The sequence below is a fragment of the Phascolarctos cinereus genome, unplaced genomic scaffold, assembly GCF_003287225.1.
Source record: "Phascolarctos cinereus isolate Bilbo 61053 unplaced genomic scaffold, phaCin_HiC Scaffold_726;HRSCAF=1367, whole genome shotgun sequence".
NCBI classification, from domain to species: Eukaryota; Metazoa; Chordata; class Mammalia; order Diprotodontia; family Phascolarctidae; genus Phascolarctos; species Phascolarctos cinereus.
The window spans coordinates 326,972,123-326,991,857 of record NW_027556098.1 but is presented as its reverse complement, the minus strand read 5'-3'; the positions used below and the strand labels follow the sequence as shown (position 1 = coordinate 326,991,857).

Genomic DNA, 19,735 nt, shown 5'->3' with positions numbered 1-19,735 from the left:
CTGTCTTACTGTAGTTAGGCAAGTCACTTAACCTCTGTGACTTGGTTTCTTCTTCTCGGAAATGACACCTGTTGTCAAAATGCTTTGCAAAGATTTTTAAATCCTGTGCTATTTAGAAATGGTATCTGTGTATCGGAGAAGTAGGAATTAGGGTAGGGCATACTATTTTGAAGTCCAGATCTACCACATCAGGAAATATAAGAAAGATTTGTAATCTGTTTTACTCTCTACCATTTCCCCCCAGATTTCATTTCTGCAAATATTGCAAATATTCAATTTGAAAATATGCAAAAAAAATGGAATGCTACTTTGAATTACTAAGAATAATAAAGTTCTGATGGTAGAATGCCAGATTAGAGTTTGTTTTATAGAGAAATATAAATGTAGTACATTTTTGGTACTTTGTAAACTTAAAGTTATCACAAGATAGTAATAAGGCTGCTAGAACTTTTCTGTTTTCTGCCTTTTATCTTAAGTAGGAAAATGAAAATAATAGAATTCCTGCAAGAAGCTAAAGAAGGTACAGTCCTTCATGTCACCCTCAGACCCAGTGATCCCACTATTAGGCATATACTTCAAGAAGTACAAAGTAGAAAGGTTTCAATATGCAACAAGATATTTTTAGTAGCCCTTTGTGTAATAGCAGAAAACTAGAACCAAAGATGCTCATCAATTAGGGAGTTGCTAAACAAATTATGATAGATGAATGTAATGGACTCTTAACATAAGAAACAGTACAAGGAGTTCAAAGAAGGATGAAAAGATATGAACTGATGCAAAGTGAAATAAACAGAACCAGGAAAACAGCATATGCAATGACTACAAATATGCAAATGGAAAATTCAGACAAAAGAAATCAAAACTGAACACTAATTATTAATAACCCAGCTTGGCCCAGAAAAGGAGATGAGAAAATGGGCCACCCACCTTTCTTTGCAGAGGTAGAAACTATGGATGCTAAAAACAGGCTTGATTAATGGGCTGGTTAGTATTTCAGAACTTTTAAAATTTCATCTTGATTCTTTGTTATAAGAGATGGCTCTCTAAGGGAAATGAGAAGGATATCCTGGGAAATGAAAGTAATGTAAGAACAAAAGAAAGTAATAAAAACTTTTGAAGAAATAATAGCTTAGTGGATAGAATTCAAGATTTTGAGTCGGGAAGTTGTTCAGTCGTTTCAGTCATATCCAGCTCTTCATGACCCCATCTGGGGTGTTCTTGGTAAAGATGCTGGAGTAGTTTGCCATTTCCTTCTCCAGCTCATTTTACAGATAAGGAAACTGAGGCAAAGAAAGTTAAAGGACTTGTCCAGGGGCACACAGCTAGTAAGTGTCTGAGACCAGATTTGAACTCAGGAAAGTTTACAACTCTCCTCTGGGATATGCAGTGTTGGATTTCACTTGATCTAACTATTCCTGCCAGCTACAGCCCTAAATCTTTTCTCCCTTTCTCTGTTAAACTCTTTGAGAAAGCTAACTACACTCAGTTTCTCCACTTCTCCTTTCACTCTCTTCCAAACCTCTTGCAATCTGGCTTTTTGACAGTATCATTCAAGAAGTCAAAAAACCTTTTTTAAGTGCTTATCAGTGCCAGGCACTGTGCTAAGTTATTTGGAACAGAAAGGCAGAAAAAAGACCCTGCCCTCAAGGAGTTCACATGCTAATGGGGGAGACAGTATGAAAACAATTACGCACACACAAAAGATAGATAGATATTGATATATGGAAATTTGGGGGTAGGGTGGGATAAGAACCAGGAAAATCCCTTTTCAGAAGAGAGTTTCTGAGCTGAGTCTTAAAGGAGGCAGAGATAAGGAAGGAGAGCATGCTAGGTATGAGGCACAACAGCCAATGAAAAGGTGTAGAGGTGGGAAATGCAGTTTCTTGTGCATGGAACATAAGGAAATAAAATATAAGAAGAATGGAAAGTAAATAGGGACTAGGCTATAAAAAGCTTTAAATGCCAAAGAATTTTATATTTGATCATGGAGGTAATAGTCACCAAAATGTATTGAGTAGGGGAACTACATAGTCAGACCTGTGCTTTAGAAAAATTAATTTAATAGCTGAATGGAGAATCTCCCTGGGATAGGGAGACCAACCAAATTACATACTACAATTACAGTAATCTAAGAATAAGTGATGAGAGCCTCCAGCAAGGTGGAGTCTGTGTCTAAGGTAAGAAGAGGATGTACAAAAAACGTTGCAAAGGTTAAAAAGGACAGGAATTGGCAACAGACTGGATATGTGAAGTGAGTGGGGAGTTGAGGATTACACCTAGGTTGTGATCCCGGGGTACTGGGAAGATGATGGTGCCCTTGACAGTAACAGAGAAACTGAGAAGAGGGAAATGGGGTGGGGAGGAAAAGAGAGGGCTCACAGAGATAAGTCAATATAAACATGAAAGGGAAAAATCAAACAGGATTTCTCATTAAAAGTGGTGTCACTTACCGATTATGACCTTCTCATAAATATCCCTCCAGAGCTTGTGATTTTTTTTTCCACTTTTCTCATCTTTGTTTGAGCCAGAAAAGTTATCCTCCCTCCTATGGACAATGGAAAAGGTTTTCAAATAAAGTTATTGTTTTAGCAGTGACTTTCCCTCTCCGACCTTTTCTACCAAAGGAAATACTCCTTCTGTACCAAAAGGAAAAGAAATATTTAATATTTGTAGGATCTTTAATAATAATAATAACTAACATATATATAGCATTTACTATGTACTAAGTACTATGCTAAGTGCTTTACAATTATTATTTCATTTGATTCTCACAACAAACCTGGGGACAGGTGCTATTATTATCTTCATTTTACAGATGAGGAAAATGAGGCAGAGGTTGCCTAGGGTCACACAGCTAGTAAGTGACTGAGGTGGGATTTGAACTCAGGTCTTCTGACTCCAAGCAAAACACTCTCTCCACTGTGCCTCCTAGTTGCCTCGAAATAAATGTTTAACTGCTTTGCAAACAAAACAAAAAAAATTTAAGTATTAACACACATAGTGCTTAAACTAAATATTCTTTGTTTTGTTTTGTTTGTGAGGGCAATTGGGGCTAAGTGACTTGCCCACAGTCACACAGGTAGTGAGTGTTATGTGTCTGAGGTTGGATTTGAACTCAGGTCCTCCTGACTCCAAGGCCAGAGCTCTATCCACTGAGCCACCTAGCTGCCCCTTAAACTAAATATTCTGTTAGCATATGTGGGCACTTGCCCTGTATGAGCAAGTGTTCACATGGTAGTCAGAAGAAGTGATATAAGGACACTCTCAAGGTCTCTCTTAAGAACTTTGGAATTGAGTGTGTGACATGGGAGACACTGGCACAGGACCATCCAGCATGGCATGCCTACATCAGAGAAGGTGCTGTGCTCTATGAGCGAAGCAGAATTGAAGTAGCTCAAAAGAAACATAAGATGTGCAAGTTTAGAGAATCCACTCCAAATGTTCACACTGACTATTTGTAGTCAACCTGTGACAGAGCATTCCGAGCTCTTACTGGTTTGATTAGCCACAGTCAGACACACTATAACTTGACTGTAATATAGTGATGTCATTTTGATCCTCTTCAGAGAATGAAGGACAACAACCAACTGTTAGCATACGATATTTATTCAACAAAATATTTAATAAATGCCTACTACATTGTGAAAGACATAAAGACAACAAAGACATGTCCCTGCCCTCAAGATGCTTATCATCAAACATGGGGAACTTCAAAGAATTTGAAAATGAGGCAGACCTTGAATCCAACCTATACCCAACGAGGGGTCATTCAGTCTTTTCTTGAAGACCTCTAAAAAGAGGAACCTCACCACTTCTTGAGACAGTACATTTCACTCTTGGATAGCTTGAATTATCAGCGCGCTCTTCCTGGCATCAAGCCAATTTTTGCCTCTTTTTGGGCCTGGGATATTGGGGAGGATGATGATATAAAAGGGAAGTTCTGAATGGGAGAGGATCTGAGGGGAAAGATACTGGATTGTTTTGAACATGTTGAGTTTAAGATGACTATGGGACATCCAATTCAAAACAAGAAGTTTGAGCCTGCCTAGCTGTCAGACTGGAGGTCAGCAGAAATTAGGACTGTATAAATAAATCTGAGAACCATCAGCATAGAGATGATATTTGAATCTATGGGAGTTAATGAAATCAATATGTGAAATAGTATAGAGGGGAAAGAGACAAGAGCCCAAGGCAAAGTCCTGTGGGGCAGTAACAGTTAGTGGGCATGACCTGGATGAAAATATAGCAAAGGAGACTGAGAAAGAACAGTCAGACAGGAGTGGGGGCGGGGGAGGGGGTAGAAGAGAGACAGACAGACAGAGGGACAGACAGAGAGAGAGAGACAGAGAGAGTCAGAGAGAAAGAAAGAGAGAGATCACAAAAACCTAGAGAGAAGAAAGTTATCAAGGAGAAGAGAATCAGCAATAATGTCAAAAGCAGCAGAGAGGTCAAAAGGGATGAGGAATGGGAAAAGGCCAGTTAAATGTGGTAGTTAAGAGACTGTTAGTAACTTTGGATAGGGTAGTTTTGACCGAATGAAGAGATTGAGAAGCCAGACTTCAGAGAATTAAAGAGAGTGAGAGGGGAGGAAGTGGAGGAGACACCTATTATAGACAGTCATCTCAAGCAGTTTAGCCATGAAACAGAGGAAAGACATGAGATGATAGATATCAGAGATGAATGGATTGAGTGAGGGAAGCAGCTAGTAAACAGGGAAGGAGCCCAGATAAGTGAGAAAGTGGGGATGATACAGAAACCTCTCAAGAAGACTAGATGGAATGGGATCACTTGGGCATGTAGAGAAGTTTGTCTTGGCAAAAAGAAGTGTCACGTCTTCATTTGAGAAAGGGGTGAAGGAGGGTAATAAGAAGGTATATGGGTGATATAAGATGAGGAGAAAGAGAGAAAGGGAGCTTTCGGCAAATAGCCTTAACTTTTTTCATCTGAGAGTGTGAGGGAAAGGAGAACCATTGGAGGTTTCATGAGGATTGACAAGGTTTAGAAGAGCTGCTTCGGTGAGTGGGATAATGAGTTAAATAGAGGCCTATTTGAGTTTATTGAACATACATGTGTAATGGACTCAGCACAATGTCATGAATTATTTCACCTTCGTTCAGCAGCACATGTGTGGGTGTGAAGGCACACAGTGGAAGAAATCTGAAGTGGAGCCTTGGCAAGGCAAGATCAGCGATATGATTGGGGGGGAGGGAATCAAGAGAACAATGCAGAGTTGAACTAGTTCCCCAAGGAGTCAAGATGGGGAATGAAGGTGAGCGTAGCTAGCACAGGAGTGAAGGCCTGGGAGAGAACTAAGGAGTCAAGGGATTAGAGGTCATGGTACAGATGAAGAACAGGAGATCGAGGAATTAAGTGAACCTCAAAGGAGGAAAGTGATGGTAGTAGAAAAAAAAATTTTGGAGTAAAGAGTATTCCAACTCCCTCACCTTCACCAGTGAGATAGGGAGAATGAGGAAAGTGCAGCCAGTTCTGGAGTGACCATGGAGTCTGTATCATCAAGGCAAGTCTCAGTGAGAAGCAAAAGATGGAAAGAGTGGGAAAGGAAGAAATTTAGGATGAAACAAGTTTTTGCCTATGGAGCAGGCATTCTAAAGAGCACAGGGGAAGGGGGAGGTAGCTTTAGAGTGGAGAAAAGAATGAGAATAAGGGTTCAGGCAGTAGAGAACAGGAAATGAGTTTGAATCTCTAGGAGTTCAGATTCACTGGAAGGGAGAAAGGAAAGGAATAATCATCTATTATTGCTTACTAGGTATCAGGTACTATGCTAAGCACCTTATATTTATCATCTCATTTGATGCTTATAATGACCCTGGAAAGTATGTGCTATTACTATCCTCATTTTACAGATAAGGAAACTGAGGCAGACAGGTTAAATAACTTGCCCAAGGTTACATAGCTAATAAGTGTCTGAGACTGCATTTGAACTCAGGCCTTCCTAATGCTAGGCCCATAGCTTTATACACTGTGCCATCTAGTTGGCTATCATGTCGGGAGGGTGGGACCAGGGAGAGTTTGTAAAAATGTTCTCACAAACACACACTACACTCACTTTCTCTCTCTCTGAATCTGTCTCTGTCTTTGTCTCTGTGTGTGTGTGTGTGTGTGTGTGTGTGTGTGTGTGTGTATAGAGAAGTTCTTAACTTCTGTCTTTTTGAATCTTTAAATTAGTAATGGTGCCTATTTTTTAAGAGGGAAAGGGTATGCGTCTTGAGGCCTTTAGTATATGCTGTTCTTCAGACCTGGCCAGAAGATGGCAGTAAAAGGAGAATTTAGTTAAGTCTCTGGAAGGACCAACAACCTCATAGCCTTAAATCCTCACATATTCATTCAACAAACATTTAGTAAGCCACTTATGGTAAGCAGCATTAGGCAATAAGGGAAATACAAAATCTAGTTCCCAGCTCCCATGAAGCTCATAGTTCAAAAAAAGAAATATCAGCCACTAATACAGATAATCATAATATATAATACTACATAAATGAGGTGCTAACCAAAACAGCTCTGAGAGGGAAACAGTTGCTATAAAGGGAAGGTTGGTTGCTGTCCTTTGTTCTCAGAGGAGCAAAATGACATCACTGTGCTACGGTCAAGTTTCGGTGTGTCCGACTGTGGTTAATCAGACCAATACGAGCTCAGAATGCTCTACCACAGGTCAGGCACAAATAGCCTGTGTGAACATCTGTGTGGATTCTCTAAATTTGCACATGCTGCATTTCCTTTGAGCTGTTTCAATTCTGCTCTGCTCATGGAGCACAGCACCTTCTCTGATGTGGGTGCACCATGCTGAGTGGTCCTGTGCCAATGTCTCCCATGTCACACACTCAATTCCAAAGTTCTTAAGAGAGACCCTGAGATTGTCCTTGTATGGCTTCTTCTGACCACTGTGTGAACGCTTGCCCTGTGTGAGATCTCCGTAAAATAATCTTTTTGGTTGTGTACTTTCCAGGGATGTACACACTGATAACGAGGTTACACATGCATTGCCAGAGCTACCTCAGTGTTTGGGAGACTTTGAAGGAACGTATGGGAGAGAAGAGGTATTACACTGACTACCAAACTGAAGGTCTACAGAACCATTGTGCTGACCTCATTGTTGTATGCCTGTGAAACCTGGACAGCGCTTTGCCAAGAAACTAAATTACTTCCATTTGAATTATCTTAGGAAGATTCTGAATATCACCTAGCAGGATAAGATGTCACTGAGGTCCTTTCTTGAACTAAACTGCCAAGCATTCAAACTCTGCTTCAGAGAGCACAACTCTAACGGGCCAGCCACATTGTTCGAATGCAATTTTAAAAAAAAAAAAAAAGGAAGGCAGAAAGGAAGGAAAGGAGGAAGGAAGCAAGCATTTAATGAGCAGATATATGCCAAGCACTGTGCTATGTGCTATATAAATGTCTCATTCGAGGCCCAGTGCCCTATACACTGAGCCACTGGAGAGGGAGAGAGGGTAGGAGAGGGGGAAAGGTTGGGAGTGGTGGAGGGAAGAGAGAAAAAAGACAGAGACAGAGAAACAGACAGAATATATATATACACACACACATACACACACACATATACACTCTGGTGGTGACATTTTACAGACACAGGGTTGAGAGACCACAGTATGTGTGTATACTTGGTGACACTTAACATTAATTTGAGACTATTTACTTGGATACCAAAATAAAGCCCTGACTTATTAAGAGCCTCATTCCTATCTCTCCAGTGTTACGAGAGAAACTACATTTTCTACACACTCATTCTTGTTAGGGAGGAAACGTCTAAGGGGAGGGCAAAAGGGGAAGTGGCAAATATCCATGGTCCCTGATGCCCAAGAGGCTGGAGCTAATGGATCACCCCAATCTGAGCTACAGTGGGCTAAGTTAATCAAGTACCCAACCTAAGCCCAGCACCAATAGAGTAAGGCCCTGGAGGTGTGTGTTTGGGGGCAGGGGGAAGGCTCATAAATGAAGCAGGTCAAAGCTCCCACGCCAATGTGATTGGACCTGAATAGATGCTGCAGGGGCAGCTAGGTGGCACAGTGGATAGAGTACCGGCCCTGAAGTCAGGAGGACCTGAGTTCAAATCCGGCCTCGGACCAAACACTTGACACTTACTAGCTGTGTGACCCTGGGCAAGTCACTTAACCCCACTTGCCTAAAAAAAAAAAAAAATTGATGCTGCACTTCCAGATGAGATAGGGAGACCCATGCTCAAAAATAAAAAAAAGGGGGGGGGAGAAATTTCCTGTGTAAAATGTAAATAAAGAGTTTTTGTTGTGGCAATTGTGGTTAAGCGACTAGCTGGGGTCACATAGCTAGTGTCAAGTATCTAAGACCTAATTTGAACTCAGGTCCTCCTGACTCCAGGGCCAGTGTTCTACCCACTTTGCCACCTAGCTGCTCAATCAAGGTTATTTTGAATGCAGTCACTACGTGGCTGTTGCTGAGGTTGTTGGTTGAGATTAAAATAAACAAGATCTCATTATTGAGATTAGCCTTTTGGGTTAGTTCCAAGCATTATGTTATCTTTTTTCTGTGTGTTGAGGTATATCTCTTTTTCCTTTTATGTTGTAGACTCTGACCTGTAAGGTTTTTGTGGTTTTTTTTAATTCTATTCACCCTTCTGTCCCAGGCCAAGATACAGACATTTTTAGAGCCTCCCTTTTGTTCTTTGGCCAAGCAAGATTTCATTATGTCTGAGTCTACCCCTTTAGGCTTCTGGTTGTCACTCTCATCATCAGTCTTTCCCTTCCCTAGTTTGGTCCCCCCTTAGCTCTGCCCTTGGAAAAAGGCTCTTGTGAGCCAGCTGTGTCCCAAATTCCTGCACCCTGGACATTTTCATTCTGGATGTTCTGGACTCCTCTTCACTCTGTGCAGTTGTCTTGAAAAGTCATGATTATAAGGACAATTCACATGTTTATAATACTTTAAGATTAACAAATCACTTTCCTCAACAACAATACTATGAGGTAGGTAATATGAGTATTAGATTAGAACACTGAGGCTCCAAGAGACTGACTTGTCTTTGGTCATGACGGGTATGGGATTTGCACTGGACCCCTAAAAGGACTCCAAAGCTCCTGACCCAAGTCTCTGGCATTTGCCTGAGGCACCTGGCCCATCCCAGTATAATCCTTTTAACTGCTCTTTCATTGTGGCCCTCATAGTTTGCACCTGGCCCCACTTTAGATTACTTGGCCACTTCTTGATTCCATCCACATTATTTGAGGTCCCAGCACCCCTAAACCTCTAAAGTTCAACATTTTGGCACCCCTTACAGGGAAGCTGCCTAACCCCAAGCTCTTCTCCAGCCAAGACTGGAAGGTACGTAAGCTTCCCCCACTCTTTCATGCTCTGCAGTTGGAGTTGCTCTCCAAGCACCCAAGAAGACTTGGAAATGCTTTTTGGGCAGACAGTTACTAGGCTGTCTCGCACTCAGTATGCTCTCAGGATCTCAGGTCATCAGTTTGGTTTAAGGCCAGGTACCTGGGTACATCTGCTGCAGCATAGAGGACAAGGATAGATGTACTATCCAGAAGCGTATGCACAATTCTGTCAATTCTCTAGGTGCTAGGGAATTGGGAAAACTGCAGGTGCTTTTTGGTTCCCTGAGGCTTACTTACTCCCTTCCCTCTACACCCCTGGATCCTCCTTCATGGAGACTACAGGGAAAAGTTAGAACAGCTAAAAAACATCTTTAGCAGATTCTGGAGATTTTGTGATGGATCTTTAAGGATTTTTAAAACACCTCCTTACAACCCTGGGTCACTCCCTTCTCCCACTCCCTTCTCTTGAGTCAAGAGGGTATCTTTGTTAACCCCTCTCATAGGAGAAGAGAGTTTCACCCTTCCCCCCTCACCTTCAAATTCACCCTCCCCCACCTGGCAAAAAGGAGTGGGGGGGGGGAAGGGCACCAGCTACTGCATGGGCCCCACTGGCAACAGCCTTGGGCCCTGAGGCAACCTCTGCCTGGAAGCATCACCAATGGGGTTCAGCACATCCTGCTCACCCCCACCCCCACCCACACCTCAACCCTCAGCAGCCATGGGAGAGAGGGAAGGGGGATGGGTCAAGGTAAAGAAACTAGCCAGCCTCCGAACTTGGGTAAGCCCGATCTTTTAAAGTTGTAGTTTTAACTATTAATGAGATGTTGATTCTCTCTGTAATTTGGAAATGCATTTAACAAAACCTGATTGGTAATAGGTTTGTTTGAAGTTTCAAATCTGTAAACTTTTTTATCAGTTATGCCATGCAATTTTTCATAATTTGGTTACAGCAAAACAATTTGGCTATCCTTGGTTATTGTTTTAATGTGTAAAACTTGCCAAAAAGCTTGTTTGGGTTATGGCTAGCTGAGAATTTACAAGCCCAAGAAAAGTTTTTCCTAAGTTGTGATTAATGAAACTTGCTGTTTGAGGTAAAAGCTCATGGGGCCATAAATTATTTTATTTTGAGTTGTCTGATGGATCACAATAATCCATCGATAATCAATAATCTACCTTCTGAGAGAAATGCCACAAGCTACTCAGAGAAAATGTGATACAGGTAGGAAGTCTATATCAGGAAAAGCTGAGAGGGCAATTTTAGCCTCAGTCTAAGATGGGACTCTCCTGGCTCAGTTTCCCCATTACATTCCTTTGAAAAGGAATGCCACCCACCTGGTTATTCCTGAGTCTGGCTATGAGGTGGATTTGATACTGCATGGTTGGAAAACTGTGAATTATCTGAATTCAAGCAGAGCTAAGGATGTTTTATCCTGAAATATTTGGGCCCTAAATCTTTTATAGCAAATTTCTATAGTCAGAGCAAATATACAACAAAAGATATAAGCACAATGCAAGTGTGTAAGATCTTGCTATTTTGACCTGAATGTGCAGTCATTCAATACTCCCAAACACCTGAAATTAAGTCAGAAATATCTTCAGTTTGGTTTGGAAAGGAAAATTTCAGTGATAATTGAAGCAAAAGTCAGTCTCTTGACAAATTCATTTGTGTAACTATTGAACTCAGGGATGGAAAACTTCTACCTGCAAAAGTGTTACTTAAACTTTTGAAAAAGTAACAAGATCACATAATCCTGCAGGTCAAATGTAAGTGATTTTAACAGGGCTCTTACACTTTTACTTCTCCCTATATCTGGGCCCTGCAGTCTTTTCTGTCAGATTTGTGTCTTCCAGACCACAAGCCATTCACCTACACTTGGTAGCAAACAGCGGGTACCAGCCAATGTCCCCCCATTGTCCCCTGGATGCAGCCTATGCTTGGTTCCAGTTAGCCTCCTCTTTGGGACTCCCTCGAGGCAGGGACAGCTCTACACCCCTTGCCAGCAAGAAGCAGTTTCAGAAGCCAAGAATTTAGGTCCCATTTGTTTGAGGGAGAAATGATGGGGATGGGATCTGAACCCCTAAAAGGAAAAGACCATGTCTTTGGGACCTGGACCCCAAAAAGGAAAAGCCCTGGACTTTCCCATATGGCCAAATCTCTGACCTTTACTTGAGACTATGATCCTATCAATTGGCCTTTCATTATCACCTACACCCAATCTCCCAATTCTCTGTTACCCTTAACCTAGCCTAGCCCTCCATTGTCTTACCTCCCTGTGGCTCCCGGCCACTTCCCACCCTTAATGCTATCTAGGCTCCATTTTCCCTTGGCCATGTGGTCCAGGTCCATGGCATTTCTGTTTCCTCACAGTCACCCCAGCTTACTGGCTACTCCCATCCAAATCCTCCTTAGACCCCTCCTCCAGTCACCCCAGACTACTTGGCCACTCCTAGATCCCTCCCATTGTCTTTCTGTATATAAGGTCTATCTGGCCTCCATTAAGGTGCTCAGATTCTTAAGATCTGGCCATTTGCATTAACCATACAGATACTTAGATTCCTTAAGAGTCTGGCCAGTATGGGGCATCTTTAATAAACCTTGTCTTTGGCTGAAAGAAGGGCTGGGTGGAATTCATTCCGGCAGGCCCCGGGTATCGTGATTTTGGGGTCTCAGCACCTCTAAACCTCAACAGTGTGACCCTGGGCAAGTCAATTAACCCCAATTGCCTAGCCAAAATAAATAAATAAATAAATGGTTTGTTAGTATTGAATGGGATGTCCCAGTGAAGACTCCTCAGTGTAATTAAGGTTTGGGATAAGGCTGAGAGGGATGAGGGATCCCGTGAAAACTTCTTAGAAGAATAAATGGAAATTGTATTGTGACTCAAGGCAGGCATAGCAGCCTGACAGGCCTAAGTTTCGGTTTACTACAAATCACCTGAGTTACAGGAATCCAACCCCAAGTACCCCCCCTTTCTATGCCATTGTCATATCGGTAGTTAAAGTCTGCCAAGCCTGAAACTCCTGACGCCCCCCTTGCCCCACCTCTTCCCTGTATCTTGTTGTACCTGTTGCTATATTCCAGTCATGGTGACCTGGCTATACAGTACAACATATCTCAGTAGTTAAAGTTTGAAACACCCTCTTTGTATCATGTTGTTACACCTGTTGCTATATTCTAGTTGCAGTGGTAACCTTGCCACAACAGCACAGCATCTAGCTTGACTGCACATTTTTAATTGTTTCTTTGGCAATACTTCAGTAAACTAAGGGGCTAAATACAGATATGTATATAGTTTCTATAGTTTCTGTTTCTATAGATTGTGAACCAAACATTGGACAGTTGGTGGAAGTGGGGCTTTACCCATTAGGGCTATTTAATCTGGTTCTTCTGTTTCTGTATTCTGTCTCCCTTCATCAGAGCATCCTGGTGGAGGGACACCCTATTCTCGAGAATAGCAAATACATTAACTTTCTGTTTCTCCTTGAAAACCCTCTAAGGGTATTTTTTAATTTGAGTGGCATCCCACACACTATTATGGGGGGGGGGAAGAAATCAGCCTAGTAAAATGTGTGTTCTGGTATTGTGTACATAGAATATTCCAGTAGACATAGACATGCTCTCCTATTTCCTTACTCTCCTCTTCCCATAAGTTCCATGTATATTCAATAAATTTATTTAAAAGATAAAGGGAGAGATGGGAAAATACCCATTTAATGAGTATATAGCCATTAGACTGAAATACAATACAAATATTCAGTTCTAACAAAATAGATCCTCTGAATTGTGAAGCTACTATAGGCCTACATATTCTGAGCCATGTAGTGACATAATGGTCTCACTGTTAGTCCAATCAACAAACTACTGCATACATTTTATCAGCAAGAAGACCAGTTGCATTTGCTGCCTTTTTCCTAATCTAAAATATCAAAGAAGAAAAATAAAGATGCAGGCTGTTTAGTGATGGAGTGACGGGACCTGGACACCTAAAAAGAAAAGACCATGTCTTTGAAAACAATCCAGTCCCTGAATTTTCCCATACATTTCAGCAGCCCAGATCACTGGCCTCTGCCCAAGGCAACTGGCCCACTCAGCCCACCCCAGCACAACTAGATTTAATTAGCTTTACTTGACTAGACTTACTACACTTTACTGTCCAAATGGTCCATGACACCAATTAGCTTTACTTGTCAGTCCTTTCACTGTCACTCTTGGCCCACCTCAGACTACTTAATACTCCTTTTGTTGTGGTTTGGGGTACTGGGAACCCCAAAATGTAAGGTTGGGGGGGGCTGTCTCAAAAGAACTCGACCACTCAAGCCTTCTTTCAGTCAAGGGGCAGTTTATTTTGATACCATTAAGGAGGGCAGATTCCTAGTGAATCTTAGCAATTTAATGGAGGTAAGAAAAGACAGTGAGAAAGAAGATCTGGATGGGATTAAGGAGTGGTAAATAGCCTGAGGTGGCCCAGGCACAGCAGAGAAAGGGGTTTATGGTATTAAGGAAAGGTAAATAACCTGGAGTGGTCCAGGTGCAGACAATGAAAGGAGTTAAGTGGTTGGGAAAGCCAGTGAAAGAGTAGTTAAAAGGATTATTGAGCACCTAAGTGGGCTGGGATGAAACAGATGCCTCAAGTGAAAGCCAGTATGGGAAAGTTCAAGGGCTGGGTTGTGTGTGGGAAAGTTTGGGGGGATTTTTAGGGTTTTAGGGGACCAGGTCCCATTGCCCCATCACTTTCACTATTGCACCTGGCCCACTTCAGGCTACTTAGCACTCCTTAATCCCAGCCAGGTCCTTTCATTGTCCTTTTTGTATATAATCATCAGTCTCACCCCCATTAAGTTGCAGATCCCCTAAGATTCTTGCCTGCTTCTATTGCAGTTATAATAAACCTCGACATTTGACTGGAAGGTTTGAGTTCATGAATTCATTCCAGGCTGATGCCTCCCTCTACCCTGACATGTCAGGGTTCCCAGAACCCCAAACTGCATCATTTAGTCTGATTTTGTTTTTACAATTCTCACAGGTACCTCAAGAGGAAACACTTGGATCAAGAAGTTCATATTCTACTGTGGGAGAATGAAGAATGAATTTAGAGCCAGAGAATCTATGTTTGAAAAATGGCTCTGCTAGGCAAATCTATTCACCTCTCCAAGACTGAGTTTCCTCATCTATAATATAAGAAGTTTGGACTACATCAGGGGTTCTGAGCCTTCCGTCTACAAACTGATTAGGTATCTATGGATAGATTCTAGGGAGTTTATGAACTTGGATTGAAAAATAATTCCATCTGTATTTATACCTTCCTTGAACTGAAATTTAGCATTTCTTTAATATGAATTTGTGAAAGGAAAAAAACAAGCAAAAAACCAGGAGACTGAGAAGGGGACCAGAGCCTTCCCCAGACTGTCCAAATGGTCCATGACACCAAAAAGGTTAAACATCTCTGGACAGTTATAAAACTAATAGACATTCTCCCACAAATAAATGGCCAAAGGATATGAACAATCCTCAAAAGAATTGCAAAGTATTCATATCCACATGAAAAAAAGATCAAATAATAGAAATGCAAATCAAAACAACCCTGAAGTTTAACCTCACATCCCGCAAATTGGCTAAAAAACAACCTTAAAAAAATGGCAACAGTCAATGTCTGAGGGGTCATCAGAAGATTGGCACACTAATACACATTGTTGGAGTTTGTGAAATGGTATGACCATTTTGGAAAGAAATTTGAAATTGTGCAAATAAAGTGACTAAAATAGCCATACCCTTTGCACCAGAGACCCTATTAGTGGGATTATACCCCAAGGAAGCCATTTATAAGAAAAAAAGTCCTCATATATTCCAAAATATAGGAACTTTTTTTTTTGGTGATACACTAAGAATTGGAAACAAAGTAGATGCCTATCAATCGGGCAATATCTAAACAAATTGGGGTATATTGAAGAAGCATGAAAAGATCTATATAGATTGATATAGAGTGAAGCAAGTAGAGCCAAGACAACAATACACATAGTAACAACAATGGAAATGGAAAGAACAACATACCAAAATATCAAAAGTAAATGTAACAACATTATAAAGATCAATCGGAACTAGAATGAAAAAGATACGGGAAGATCTACGGATCGGATGGACTACATTTCCCATAGGGCTCGAGGCTTACGGGGCCTCCACACCTCCTGAGACGCACCACAACCAAGCAAGAATCTACGATCTCAGAGGCCCATATATGTCATGAAGAGGAAGAATTAGTATCAAACGGAAGAATCATCACCAAGAAAACGCCCGGAGAATCAAATCTTTCCTCCTGAAAGATCCCTGATATAGTAGGATCGGCTGCCGGCGCGCACAGATCGGGAAAGTGGGAATGGAAAGGATGGAGGGGAGAAGAAGAGGAAGTGTGCCAGTCTATGAACGGACGTTGCATAAAGCAGGCAAGTGTCACTAGTATACATCCGTGGTACCTGAAGGTAGCGGCCAAACGACATTTCCTGTGGTTGCTATTAATTGATGCAGAGACTACATTTCCCAGGAAGCTATGCAGACAATGAGCCTACTCTTCCCAGAAACCCTTGCGTGACCAACCTACTTTCCGGGCCCCGCCCCCTTCCGCGCCTCTCCGCCTCCCCGCCGGAAGCTGGATGCCTTGGAAAACATGAGGGGCCTTTGGGCTTTGCGGCTTCTTCGCCCCGACGGAAGCGGGAGCCTCTCGGGGGCTCTTTCCTTTCATGGGAGGCCCGTCGGTGTAGCAGGCGGCCCACTAACCCAGTGGGGAGGTGAAAGGAGCCTCTCTTCATTTGGTCAGACCAGGGCTACCGAGCCCATCACGGGTGAGGGGAAGCCAAGCCAGGACGTGCACGCGCTCCATCCTCTCCCCTCTCCCCCTCCCCGGGGCGCCCACTTTATTGAACCTCACTGGCTGCCGTCCTCCCTCCGGCACCGCCCCGTTTGAGCCTGCTCTGTACCTCTCCATTCCCCCACCCGCGTCACCTCCGCCGAGCCCCTTGGTTGGGGCATGGTGGGCCTGGGGGACTGAACTAGGAGCGGTGGTCTAGCACTAAGCATAGCAGGTCGTCCAACTCAATATACCCATTTTGTAGATGAGAAAATGAGACGCGAAGAGGTTAAGTGATGGAGAGCTGAACTAGCACCTGTGTGATCCTGAGCAAGTCACTTGCGCTGTGAGCTTGTTGCCGCGGGGGCGACTGGAGGCAGGAGCGCATGCTTCCCAGGAAGGAGCTTCTTAAGGCTTTATAAATGCTCGTTACCTTTGCCGAGGATCCCGCGGTTACCAGAGTTGAAATTCTGCTCGACATGAGGGAAAACTAGCTTAGCAAAGTAGCGCTGTCCAGGCCTGGGGCGGGCTGCCTCCGGAGCGATGAGTTCCGCTGAAAGTTGGTTAAAGAGGCAATAAGCTAGGCGATAAGTAAATTCATATTGTTTATTCCCTTAAGTTAGCCACATGTACATGGAACCAGAACTTTAACTCAGACTGAATTAGGAGGACATTTAAAACCTGACTCAGGATGTCTATGTTACTCAGATTTATGGTCTCCGTGTATGTTTAATGATAGCATGAGAAAAGAATTTTCTTAATTGAATAGGTTGTAAATACAATAAGATAGGAGAACGTCTCAAAGTGTCAGGTGAAATTATAGATCCAGGATATCTGTGTTTAACATAGCATATGTCCATAAAATACCAAAATAAGAAAAGTTCCATAAACAGAAGAATGCGAGTCAGGTTCATCTGGTCCTGTAGTTGCTGACAGAGGAAGGGACATTTTGAATTCACTGAGAGAACAAAGCTGCTTATGGTTGATTAGTTCAGGTTTTGGCCCTTATTGGGGTTCAAATAATCTTAAATGATCATTATTTCCTCCTTTTGGTCAAAGGTAAGCCAAAGGCCACTTGTAGACCAAGGAAGGTATAGGGAAAACCTTCCTCTTCCTCAGGGGATGGGAAGAGATGTCCACTTAGAGCAGGCATCTTCAGATGATCCCAGAGTCCACATTCAGAAGTTGGCAGCTATGGGAGTAGTCAGATAGACCTGATAGGGGCTCTTAGAAAACTTTATGAGTTAGGGGGCAGCTAGGTGGCGTAGTGGATAGGGCACAGGCCCTGAAGTCAGGAGGACCTGAGCTCAAATACGACCTTAGACCAAACACTTGAAACTAGCTGTGTGACCCTGGGCAAGTCACTTAACGCCAAATCCCTTTAAAAAAAAAAGACGTATGAGTTGATAATTGAGAGAAAACAGCATAACACAGGTCTTAGTTAAAGGCACACAGAGATGGTTCAGGTTTCCCAGCTGCAAAGGGCTAGGTTCAAACAGTACAACAAAGTTTTCTCATAATTCACAAAATTCCATAACTACATCAGGTCAGGTACAGATTAAACTCACTTAGAGGGCTCACCATAGACTAGTTTTGAGAAGGGAGATTTACATGTCACCAAGATAACCAAGAAAACTTAAACATGAACCATACAAATCAATCATTATTACCAATGTTAACTAACATTAAGTTCCTTGTATCCCAATAACCTATTCTCAGTGTCTATTTAAACAGCACCTTTTGAATCCCAGATGTCTCATGTAGTTATCTGGTCCCTAGATATCATTTCTTGGACAATTTTATTCTTAGGACAGTTCCAAAAGGAAGTTCTGCTTCTCTGGTGTAAATCTAGAAGTTCCCAAATAATTCTAACTTAATATACATTAGTACAGTCACTAAAATTGCATTCTCCATGTTTGAAACTTCGGTATACTGCTTCGGAAATCCTGTACCTGGTATAACAATCTTTTAAAATGTGAAGGTCCAACTCTAAAATGAGTGCTGCTGCCTTTTTAAATTACCAGACAGATACTTTAATAAAGGAGAAATAATTTCACTTACTTTTACCACTATTCGATACAATTTTTGTCAGAAAAAAAATCCAAATTTGAAATCTTATCAAAACATGCTTAAAGCTTAATTCTTAGAGGAATCAGTCTAATCCTGTTGCTTTTCTCAAAATTGCTATCCTTTTTAATTAAGACATCTGTCACATTACATCTTTGTCTTATTACTTTATCTAATCATTTCTTTCTTAAGAGGATGTTATTTGGCCATGAATGTAAGTTAAACTTGTAAGCTATTCATACTTGAATACTATTATAGCAACTTAGAGATGTTCCAGTATCCATCTATTATTTAATAAATTTAGTATTGTACTTACAGAACTCAATTATAGAAATTTGCTATGAAAGAAAAAGAGGGACAATATCATGTATCATATCAGAAAGAAAGAACTTTCCTAGCTCTATTTGGTTCCAGGCATGAGTCATGTACAATAGCGAATCATGAAGTCACTAGATGTTAAAAGCAGGGTTCAAGATTAAGGTGGGGAATTTTTCTTTTCAGAAAGGAAATAGCACAATTGGGAAATACAGTCAGGAAGATCCTACTTAGGCTATGTCCAAGGTTGTCCTCAAAACTCTTCCCAGGCACAGACATCCACCTTTAGCAGTTCTTAGCCTGCAGCACATGCCACTCTACTTACTATTGGCTTCAAAAGACAACTGTCCCCGTAATCAAAGCTCAAAACGATAGCAAATTGCAGTCTCAAAAATCTTGAATAGCAAGTTCCAATAATCAATGCTTCAGGTGATTTTAGCTCCCAAGAATTACATATCTTACATGACAAGTATTTAATCTCACATTGATAACAGTAACAGACTGATCACAGAAAAATACTACTGCTCTCAGAATCCCTTTAAACAATAGGAACATCTTAAGGTGAGTCTTAAGTAGTTTGCATAAATTTCTGCACAAGTTCTAGTTCCAGATTAAAAATAATATTAGATTTCCCATTAAGATAATACAAAAGAGCTCATAAGTTACTACACTTCACTAAACTGTCTGTACTGGCATCCCATCCCAGTTTCAACAAAGCAAAGAGGTTCCTGACTAACCTTTATGTCCTTGTTTTCACTCTGCCATCTTGGCTCTGCCCCCCCCCCCTTTATGTACTTGTTTCACCAGCTTGTTTATTCTTCTCTAAGTATACTCACTATGGAAGAATGAGACACATCAGGATTTGAATCTCATACATATAAGTTCAAACACTAATTTAACTCTTGCATAGGCCATGAAATGACTACAAATTCAGATCAAAATAGTAAGATCTCTTCTGCTTTATAGCTCATTATAATAAATTATCTTTTTTTCATTTTTTCTTATTTTTTTAAATATAAATTTATTTGTAGTTTTCAACATTGATTTCCACAAGTTTTTGAGTTTCAAATTTTCACCCTATTTCACCCTCCCCCCACTCCAAGATGGCATGTATTCTGAATATCCCTTCCCCTAGTCTGTCTTCTTTTCTTTCTCTCCCCCCTTCTCTTATCCTCTTCCCCTTCT

At 41.6% G+C, this 19,735-nt stretch overlaps 1 long non-coding RNA gene across 1 annotated transcript in view; it reads right to left on the bottom strand.

Moving 5' to 3' along the window:
• LOC144458216 (uncharacterized) overlaps window positions 1-16,204 on the bottom strand; it is a 31,580-nt gene extending 15,376 nt beyond the window's left edge. Inside the window, exons 1-2 of the long non-coding RNA XR_013487796.1 lie at window positions 15,608-16,204; window positions 2,451-2,545 (exon numbers count right to left, since the gene is read on the bottom strand). This is a non-coding gene — a long non-coding RNA (uncharacterized LOC144458216). The remainder of the gene's footprint in view (window positions 1-2,450; window positions 2,546-15,607) is intronic.
• Between the last annotated feature and the right edge of the window lie 3,531 nt (window positions 16,205-19,735).